At 29.3% G+C, this 11,546-nt stretch overlaps 1 long non-coding RNA gene across 1 annotated transcript; it reads left to right on the forward strand.

The window, feature by feature from the left end:
• Positions 1 to 5,212: 5,212 nt before the first annotated feature.
• Positions 5,213 to 9,561, forward strand: LOC133694453 (uncharacterized). Its single transcript, XR_009842288.1, has 2 exons — positions 5,213 to 6,312; positions 9,362 to 9,561. It is a non-coding gene; the product is annotated as an uncharacterized LOC133694453 (long non-coding RNA).
• The last annotated feature ends 1,985 nt before the right edge of the window (positions 9,562 to 11,546 follow it).

Here is an 11,546-nt window from a genome sequence, read left to right on the forward strand (position 1 = left end):
CTCGTCCACTTAGGAACCACATGATGAAGCAGGACAAGGAACAGTGAGTGAGAGGGAAGAATCAGTATCAAAGGACAGGCTATTTATTTTCTTAACCAAACAATATTCTGGGTTTTTATCATTGGCAAGTGGGATTTCCCTTTTTTTACTGGTCGGTGGATACTGAGATCAGATGTTCCATGTAATGTAATTATAGCCGGAGCCATTTTACAACCTGTTGTCTTCTCACAATGTTATGATTACACTCCTCTTTGCTCTGCTGTTAACTGTGGCAATTCAAGACATGATCTCTCTTTTAAACGAGAAACATGGTACTTTTATGTCGTCTCCAAAGGGTACTTTGTCGAATGGAAGCTCAAGCAACTTGTGTAGGAATTCCTACCCGGAATTTCTGAGACAGAGAAGTGGAACAGATAGTTGTTTCCGATACTATGTATATATTTTCTGTCAATTAAAACCCTATGCTTGTGAATGGATTCTTTTTCATGTCCTCGTCAGCTGCTACTATTAATAGCTCTGGATGGCTTGTTGGAACAGCATTTAACACCTTGTTTGGTCGCACAATCATTGGAGCTGAGCGCTGAGAACTTTCAGCAAGTAGGGCTCATTGTCCTTCTATGGGAGTGTGGTAGCTGCAGTTACAATAAACATAGGTTTGACTCTCACAGTTAGGAAGGAAAACGTCTTTCCCTGTTATTGCTTGATTCTCAGAAAATGCTATCAGTATTTGTTGCTATAATACCTTCATACAAATGAATATTTCCAGTCTAACCAGGGCCTCAGGGATGTGTGCGTGCGTGTGCGCTAGTAGATTGAGATATCACAAATTTATTTTGTGACTGTAGGAGTAGGAAGACAGACACCCTCTTGAGCTTTTCCCCCTTCCCTTTTTTTTCCCAGTTCCCTCGGGGAAAAGCCAGAGGGGGTGGGGCGGTATTTTCTTTTCAGTTTTAATGTTGATTTTGACATGATTAATATGTTTTTTTCGCCAATTTTCAAAGATTGAAAATGGTAAAGGAATTCCCTTTTCATTCTTAAAGTCGATTTTGACATCAATTTCATTTGTATTTGGAATGTAAAAAAAGTATACTAGAATAGGCCAAATAGAAAAAACTAGATCATTACGGTATAACTTTTTTTTTTTGTAATTTTTTTTAATTGTATGGGAGTTAACTTAATGTAACTTGACGAGTCTAAATATAACTTGAATAATTGTAAAAAAATATAATTGAGTAAAAAATTTCAAGACAACTTGTTATTTTTTAAAAAATATTAAGATAAAACATATTGGATTGACCTAGGTCAACCTGAGTTAATCTGTTAAATCTGTGACCCAAATCATGAGACCGGGATAATCTTATAAAAAACAAATTAAAACCAAATATGAAACTTAATTTCTAATTAAACTAATGTTAAAGGATGAAATTAAAAAAAATCAATTAAAAAAAGACTAAAAATCAAACAACTCAAGTCAACTTGGATTAACTTATTAAAGTTGCAACTCAAGTCATGTAATTGTGATAACTCCATAGAAAACAAATCAAAACAAATTATGAAACTCAATTTCTAATCAATCTAATATTGAAAGATGAAAATTAAAAAAATCAATTAAAAAAAGATTTAGAAAAAAGATTGAAGTCAACCTTGGTTAATCTATCAAACTCGTGACCTAATTAATGAGACCATAATAACCTCATAGAAAGAAAAACAAAACCCTAATTTCACATCAACCAAATATTGAAAGATAAAATTGAGAAAAAAATCAAGTAAAAAAAGACAAAAAAAACCCGAGTTAACCCATAACTTGAGAAAAGCAAACTCAATGTTGAAGGATGAAATTAAAAAAGAAAAAAATGACCCAAGTCATCCCGGATTAACTCATAAAACTCATGACCTGGGTAATGAGACTAAGATAACTTTATAGAAAGCAAAACGAAAAACAAATTATGAAACATAATTTTAAATCAACCAACTATTGAAAAATAAAATTGAAATAAATAAATAAAAATTATGCATGATTTAATTTGTTAAACTCGTGACTTAAGTCATGAGATCTGGATAACCTCATAGAAAATAAATAAAAAATGACATGAGTCAACTCGAGTTAACCTGTCAAACTTGCAACCAAGTTCATGAGACTAAAATAACCTTATAGAAAGTAAATAAAAAAAGTTTATGAAGTCCAATTCTCAATAAACTCATTGTTGAAGGTTGAAATTGAAAAAAGAAAATCAATCTAAAAACAAGACACAATAAAAAGATCTGAGTCTACAAGGGTTAACTTATAAAACACGTGATCTAAATCATAAAACCGGGATAACCTCATACAAAGCAAATCAAAATAATCAATCCAATATTTATGATAAAATTGGAAAAAAATAGTCGATTAAAAAAATACAAAAAAAAAACTCGAGTCAACCGAGTTAACTTGTCAACCTCTGACACGATTTATAAGATCATGCTAACCATGTATAAAATAAATCACAATAAATTATGAAACTCAAACACTAATAAACTAAATTTTTAAGTATGAAATTAAGGAAAAGATAATATAGATTTTGAGGAGAAAAAAAATAAAACATTATTAAATTAAATAATATTTTGTGAAGTGATAAATAATAAAATCACCACTTTTTTTAGTTTATACTTTAAATTATTATGGATTAAGCGGAGGCAATGGACCTCAAATAAAGTTGCAATCTCCAACTTTTGTTTCTCTTAAATTCTACGTCAAGTCATAAAGGATAGTAATTTATAGGATGGATTTCACTTTTAAGAATAACAAAATATTTTAGTGGAATGAAGAGTTATAAAATTGTTTTCATTGTTTATTTTCATCCCCGTGTAATCATTGTTAGCGAATATGCTCTATAATAAATAAGTTAATTACATATAATATTGATTTTACTCATATAAAATATATTTATAATTAATAAATGTTTTTTTATCTTAAATATTCATTTATATATTTGATTAATAAATCTAATATTTAATGAATGAATCTAAAATAAAGATAAAATTTATGAAATAAAAATGATTCGCATAGAAAATTATAAAGTTATTATAATTATAAGTTTCATATTACATCAAAGCATTATTTGTAAATATTCCTGATCAATATTCTATTAAGATTGAACATTAATTAGAGTTTTTGAAACCGGTTCATATTATATTTATTCTTTTATGAAAGGAAAAGGTTGCTCTCATAAACTAAGATGCGAGGGATGTTTAAAACTAATATGCAAATGCTTGTTAGATGACTTGTACACTGACCTAACTTGTAAGAGAATTTCATATGGAGAAATCACTTATATATATGGAAAGACTCATGTAATAGTTATGTAAGTGATTCTTAGACTTAAATCACTAAGTTATCTTATATAAGGAGTGTTATACTTTGATTCTGACCACATGTTATTCTAATTAAGGGTAACAAATAGATAAAAATTGCATATAATATAAACTATATAAATCTATTTAAGTAATCAAGAGATGATTCATTACCTTAAATGAATCAAGAGAAATGTTTCATATGTTCTTAAATAGTATTTAATTGTGAAATCTTTGATCAAAGTAAAATGAGATTTGAAAAGAGTTTTTAAATATTATTCATATAATTAATAACTATAGTATTGAGAACAAAAATGATTTAATAAAGCAAATATGTTTCATGCTATAATATCTAAATCAAAACATTCTTGATGAAATAATAATAATAAAATTGAGAAACTAGTTACTGGAAGGTTAAGTCAAACTTCTTATGACTTTTCTAGTATTTAAGGAATCATGACAGGTTGCTAGACATTATACTTAATGTTGAATAGATAATAAAATAAATTATTTGATTTACTTAATCTTATTTTATTTAGGATTGTGATTTATATCAAAGTCAACTTATTAAAGAATCTAATGGGTCACACGTATAAAAATTATTGGTCATAAATTAAAATGGGATGAATAATCAATTATGACTTGATTGTAAATAAAACTGAGGACTAGAATGTGATTAATATAAAGGATTACAATTTTAGACCTAGAAAAAATCAAGTAGAGACTTGATTGAATAAATTTCTAAAATTATCCTAAAATAATATATGTGATATTATTTAAGGGGCAATTTGATATTTTATCATTTATATATTTTTTAGATTTTTCTATAAATAGAATGTTATACCTTTTATTTTCTAAATATGATAGTACAACAGTACAATACAGAAACAACTAAACACAAAATAAAAGAGCTAGCACTCAAAGGTGTAATAATCATTCTTTTCTAAAAGGATTTAGAAGATTTTTAACTAGTGGTTCATATGAATTACCATTAGAGGTCAAATACTTAAATGACTTGTAATTTGCGATAATTTAGCCTTGAAACAATTATTTAAAGCTAAAAAAAATATTTGATCTTCATGTAATCTTTGTATAAACTCGAAACAACTCTAAATATATCTAACAAAATTTTTAGAACTCTAAAAAAAAATTAAATTTATTATTTTTGTTATGTGTATATATATTGAGAAACCCAATAATTATTTCTTTGTTTGTCTGTTCGTTCGTTCGTTCGTTTTTGTAGCTTCATCTCAGTACACTAGTGCCCAGTCCTCCTGCACCTTTTTGTGGCTATTAACTTGCTTCATCATCCAGCTGTTTGGTTGAGTTATTGATGGGTTGGTGTGTAAACCATTCAGGTTGGTTTTTCTGTCAATGTTCATTTAACTGGACCATTTTAAAATCCAAAAAGATCTTGTTCCTGATAGTTCTTATATGCCTAATTAGTTCATGTCTTCTTTTTTCTTTTTCTTTTTTTACCACAGTACACAATTTTTAACTCGATGCTTCCACTTGCACCAAAATTAAATGAATTTCTTACTGGAAAGTAGAAAGTAAAAAAGAGAGAGAGAGAGAGAGAGAGAGAGCCCATCGTTATGTGAGGTATATGATCAGCTTGAGATAAAAATATCTTGGCAGATACTGAGGACCTCATTTGCCTACCAAGCAAGTTGCTTCTCAAGTCTCAACCTTTTGCAAGTGGAGCTGTCCTGTCTTGTTTCACAGCTAGAATCCAGAAATTTCTTTCTGAACCAAAGAGTACGGAAATTAGATTTCTAGCTTCTTCCCCATGCTTTGTCTTATTAGGCTGTTCGTTTTAGTTGATAGCCAAGTACTATTATGTTTTATATTTTCCATTACTTACGAGGGATAAATTCTTCCATGCCTCTTACGAGGCATTGAAAAGGTAAGCAAATGGCATTGAACGTACCGGATGTTTGAACTCCATACCTTTTACGAGCGTTGAAGGGCATTTCAAATGTCCAGCAGGTTTATTATATATATATCTACACTTGCCACGAGTGTCAATGGCAGCTATTATCTATTAGAGACACTGTCAAGGGAATCTCTATATATTATGTTTGTAGTACGTTATCTTTTCTGGTATTTGGAATCCTTATCACCTCTAATCGACCTGCATGAAAGAAAATCCCACGAAATTTTTTTTTTTCTCTCCTTTTCAAGTCCCGTGGAGTACGTTTTGATTTCCAAATTTGAACCTCGCATTTGGAAAGGTGTTAATAAGGTGGTGATAAAGGTTTTGTGAGTGTAAGACGTCGTCTCCACAGTCACACAGAGCCTTTAGAGAACATGTGATTGCTAACGCTGGAGCTCTTGCTTAGGGGTCGCAAATCAAGAGATTGCATAATTAAGCAGGCGAAGTGCAAGCCACTTTTCTTGAGAAAGAGAGCAATTGGCCAAAAACATAATACTATTGATGCCTGAATCTGCTTCTGGCAAACACAAGGATCTTCAGTGATCTAGTTTCCCAGCTATAAGCATACAGGGATGTGAGGAGTAGATGCCTACGTACAGGGTAGACTTTAGAGTGGGCGTATCTATTGTAGTCTATGGATTGGACAAAATACTGTGATTACGTGAAATAGTAAGCAAACCATATAAGCTCCAAGAGATAGAAGATGTGTGGCTTGAATTATCTGGATAAGATACGATGCATATACTTGTGATCTTGACCATAGCTTCCAGGGCTTCTGTTCTGAATGTTTGGTCTTGCACTCTAATCTCTAGTCTGGTTTCTGTCTTGTAGCCTTCGGTGAAAGATCATGTGGGGCAGGGAATTTTCCCAGTTACATCAACTGTCTAGCTGCATACCCCTGGTCTTAAAGCCTCTGTATTCTTCTATTTTCTTATAGTCATTATAAAACAACTATGAATCATGAATTTCAACCCTTTTTTTTATTTATTTAAATAAGTTGAGAGGCACGACTTGAACTTGAGATCGGCATATTCCATTATTTGGAGGTGAGTTCCATTTAACCAAATGCACACATTGCTAATTCCAATTTTATTTGTGAAATGCATGTGTACTTAATAATACCAGTTTTTTATGATTCTGTGTATTGCTAATCCGTAGAGGCTGATTGATAGTGTTATAAGCCTAGGAGCTTTATCTCCTCATCGTCCTCATCATATGTTGATGTGTTTTCTCTACCCTAATAATTATTTAAAAATATGATAAATATTATTTTTTAAAGTATTTTTGGTTAGAAAATATATTAAAATAATATTTTTTTTATTTTTTTTTAACATCGACACATCAAAATAACATCCAAATTATTGATTTTTTATCCCAACAAAATTAGTTTATTTTATGTGCTTTAAGAGGAGTGTTAAATAAAATGTTATTTTACCATTTCTCTTACAAAAATGTTATCCCTGCATGCCTGCAAAAATACTAAAACATTAAGGAAAACCTAGCATGTGAAGGCTTGGGTTCAGAGATGTTCTCATGGGCCTATGTCCAGATGCAACAGGCTGGGTTTGTAAATTTAATTTGTATGTTCTAGTGAATGAATTGTTATTAAATTTATTTACATTTAATATCCTTGTTAGATATTATTATTGATAATATAAAATTATTTATTGGGTTTTATCTAAAATTTAATTTTTGGGTTGGTTTTATCCTCCCATATCAAAAAAATCTAAAAAAAATATATGTTCTCATCATCCCTCTAACTCCCAATCTCTAAAAACTAAATTAAAAAAATATAATTCATCATGACCTTTACCTTTAAGTATTATGGTTGATCATCAGTGTTTTTCAAAAGTATCTTTTATTTAAAAATATATTAAATTAATTTTTTTTATTTTTTTTATTTACAACATTAGCATTTTTAAATTATCAAAAAAACATATTAATTTAATATATTTTTTTCAAATAAAACTCTCTTTTAGAACACACACAGAAAACAATAATAGCTATTGCACTCTGTAAACTCTCACTAAAGCTACTATTCACCTCAAGAGTCTATCTGGCCTTTTACATACCACACCACACCATACCGTAAGGTAAAACATAAACCATTGTAAATTCTTAACAGATCGTTGCTTTCAAATTCTCTCAGAAATTGAGAGCACTTGTTCTGTTAAATCCAATACAACTATTACACATCAATTATGATTATATGAAATAATAATGGGTTTTTGTTTTTCTACAAAATGGGTGTTTTAGATTTTATCAACGGAAGAATCCAAGTTAAGAATAAAAAAGATACGAGTATGGTGAAAGATCGAGGGATACTAAAAGCAGAAAGATACTATGGTCTTTGTCTTTTTGGTTGAATCTCAAAGAGTAAATTTATTACTCTATGCTCTACAAAATTTCTTAATGTTTTAAGTGTGATAGCTAAGATTAAGTTAACATTTACCATTAAAAATAATTATTTGATATTATATCAAAGTTTTACTGATTTAGGGTATAGTTGTTTTGCATAAACTATTTTATAGAAAAATATTTTCCAGATTTTTCCATGTTTGTTTCTGAAAAATATTTTTATGTGTTTGTTTCCGTAAAATATTTTATATGAAAAAAACTGGTCAATAAAAATATTTTATAGTCAACCCTCAAACATAATTTATTTGTTAAAAAATACTTTTAATTCATAAAATTCCATAAAATATTTAAAAAATATTAATTCACTTATAATATTATCTAACTATTTTAACCACCACTGTCATCTTCTCCTCCAGCACCACTTGCCTGTATTTCCATTAATATAAATATTAGTACTGAGTGCATGCATGCATATTGAAAATAATAATTAACTTTAGGTGATCGAGGGAAAACTAGAAGTAACAATCTCCTAGAGTTTATTGTATGTTCGTGCATGGCTCGCTAAAGTGGAGAGGAACAAAAATAATGACATTAAAAAGAATTTTCAATCAAGGTCAACACAAAGGACAGTGAAAGATATTGAATGTAAATGTTTCACAAATTACCAACGAAATGTTGGTTCAAATTTTTGAGAGTTTATATATCGCTCGGGGATTAATTCTAGATGTTCAGGCAATAAAAGGGACTGCAGAAACCAGTGATGCTCAGACACACGGGCAAGCAAATAAGAACAAGAGATTAATAATTAGTGAGTGATAACAATGGCTTTCCATGGCTTGCTTGCAAATTCATGAATTACAGTGTTTATGTTTCCTGAAATGTCAATAAAATAAATTAGGCTTTCAATTCTGCTCCTTGAAAAAACAATGATTTTTAACCCCACATTCTTAATTTCCTTGCTTCTTATTATCGTTTGTGATGATGTGCTTGCAACCTTTTGCTCTTTTTTACTTTACAAATCATTGTCCAATGCATCCAACATGCCTTCCCTGTGCTATTTGCTTTCTGATTGTATTTGTGCTTTATTGTTTTGCATTTATCTCTCTCTCTCTGCTCTCTACACAGTCTGTGATTGATGAGGTTCTTTTAACTAATCTTTGTCATTGGATCTTTCTTAAAAGTAAATGTTGATTTCAATAGGGAATTGCTGATGTCTTCTCTTCTTTACATGCTAATAAAAATATTAGGATTTAAACTCAAGGGGTATAGTTCAACTAGCTATATAGGTCGTCTTGAATTTACTCTTTAGAGGTCATCAGTTCGAGTGCTATAAATTTCAGAACCACTGTAGATTTATATAATTGTTAATTTTAGGGTATCGGGAGATTAGTCGATGTGCATCTAAGTTGGCCCGGACACCCACAGTTTCCAAAAACAAAAACAAGAAAAAAAATATTAGAATTTAAAAGAAATTATGAGGAGGTTTGGAATTTTAGCTGCATGTGTCTCCGGTCCTATTCATATCATTTTATGAAGTTTATTTTATAGACCAAATGACCTAATTAGTTGTACAACACTAGAAGTTTATTTCATAGGAAACTTTCATTTCCATTATTACATTTATCGTTACCAAACATGTTGGAGATTATAAAAAAAAAGTGTAGGAATATATTATTTAATTAATTATGTTTAATTTTTATTTTTATTTTATCATAACAAGGTATTCTTCTATGCTAGGTTGTGATACACTTGTCTACAACACTCATCTCCCCTATATCCTTTTTTCATGTGTCATAATTTAATTTATTGTCTTTTCATCACAGAAGAACTAGCACTTTCTCTGCTCATATATGAGCTGATTTGAATTTCTTATACAAGAAAATAATTTTAATCTCTATAATTCGTAAATAATACTGGCATTCAAGTCCTTGACGATCTATCACTCTATTTACACTTTTATTATTGTTTATGATTTTATCTAGATTATCAGACCTTTGATACTAAACATGGCTGCAATCTTCATTTTCGTTGCCCGGCAATCTCTTCTTTTCCATGGATGTTATTTCCATTACAATGAAGCACATTGCATCCCCAACTATTTTTGGCATCTATTTACTATACTTTTTTATCTCCACGTGTGATCTACAAGCAGCCTAAAGTTGCCCGTGGCGTCGCCGCGGACACCTAATCTAGTATTCGCCGCGGACAACTAATCTAGTTACTTTCTACGACGTGTTCCGGTTACTTCACACTAATTATGCTATGGATATTTCCAGCCGCGAAGTCTTTGAGGCAGCCCCGACACCCGAAATCAAATCACTTTTCCTTGACCAAGCACTTGAACACTTCCGTGTCAATATTGTCAAGAAAATGTAAAAAAATAATAATAAAATACTGGCAAGGCTAACATGGTCCGTTGGTGTAAAATAAAATATTAATAAAATATTGACATGAAAGGAATCTTAATATGGAGGAAAAATTGCAGGATAAAACTAAACTAGACCTTAATTCAATTATATTAATCATAAAGATCGCCAATCCATTTGTTTCGCGAAGAATAAGGAAGGAAGTTACTTCGTCTCAGCTTACTTCTCAAACATTAACAATAACCTAAATCTCCTCGTAGAATTATTGTACACCTGGACATATAACATTATTTATTGTAATGGTATAATAATGAAATTATTTATTTACTCTTCAATTATAAAAATTATTAAACTAGGTATTGAAAGCAATGCAATATAATATTTTCACTATGATTCAATTATCATTTCCAAATTATATAAGAAGATATTGATTTTTTTTTGTTTGTAAAATGATTTTATTATCCCTGAAATAAATAAAAAAACATTAGAATGACTTTTTAGTCCTTTCAATATTTGTAGCACAATAAAATAACTTAATTACCTTTAAAGTTAAAATCTTCTAAACTTTATTCCGAGATCTTTTTTATCCTTTCATTATGATTTTTTTTGTTAATATTATATTGACTTAGGAGTATTTGTGTATTTCAACAAATATTAAATATTATTAAAAAATTGCTATCAAGCAACCAAACACCACTTTTCATGTCAGCGTTTGAATTGTCTCAATGTACCCTCTATGATAAGGTGGGGTGTGGCCACTGACGCTATGGTTTAGTGTCAATAACCCTTTTTCCTCATTCATTTATCTCTTCTTCTTATTTTTTGAGCCCGTCCTTTTAAAAATTCAAAACAACCTTTTAATTTATTATTCCTTTAGATTTTATCCATGTTTTTTTATTAATTTTGTTTTTATTTGGAATAATTTATAAAATTAGAATTCATTCAATTTCATCCCCCTTCAATTTTTTTCATTTTTCAATTGATTGCTATTTATTTTATTTTAGATAATTTTTTAAATTAATCCTTTTCTTATAATTTCATCCTCTTTAATTTTTTTCCTATCAAATTTGATCCTTATTTTTATTGTTATTTTTTTATTTTAATAATTTTTTTATATTTTTCTATTTCATCCTTCAATATTAAATAGGTTGGGAATTTAACATTCTTAATTGAGCTTGGGTCTAGGATTTCACGGGTTTCTTGATTTTTTTTTTAATTCATGTTTTTATTTTTATCTTTCAACATTTATTCAATTGTTGATTGAGCTATGTTATTTTTTTTCTATTAATTTTTTCATTAATTTTTAAAATGACTCATGTTATCTCGATTCTTTTTATTTATCGTTTTTTGTTAAATTTGTTTTGACAAGTTTTTAAAATTGATATTTTTTTAGAATTATTTTTTTTTCTAATTCCATCCTTCAAGGTTGGTGTTTTTTGACATTAGACTTCATGATTTTCTTTAATTTCCTTTTTATTTATTTGTGTTGATCTCATTACTTAGATGAAAAGTTTAACGAATTAGCTTAGGTCGACTTTAATTTTTTAGGATCGTTT

This window comes from Populus nigra, chromosome 5 (genome assembly GCF_951802175.1).
Source record: "Populus nigra chromosome 5, ddPopNigr1.1, whole genome shotgun sequence".
Taxonomy (NCBI): Eukaryota; Viridiplantae; Streptophyta; class Magnoliopsida; order Malpighiales; family Salicaceae; genus Populus; species Populus nigra.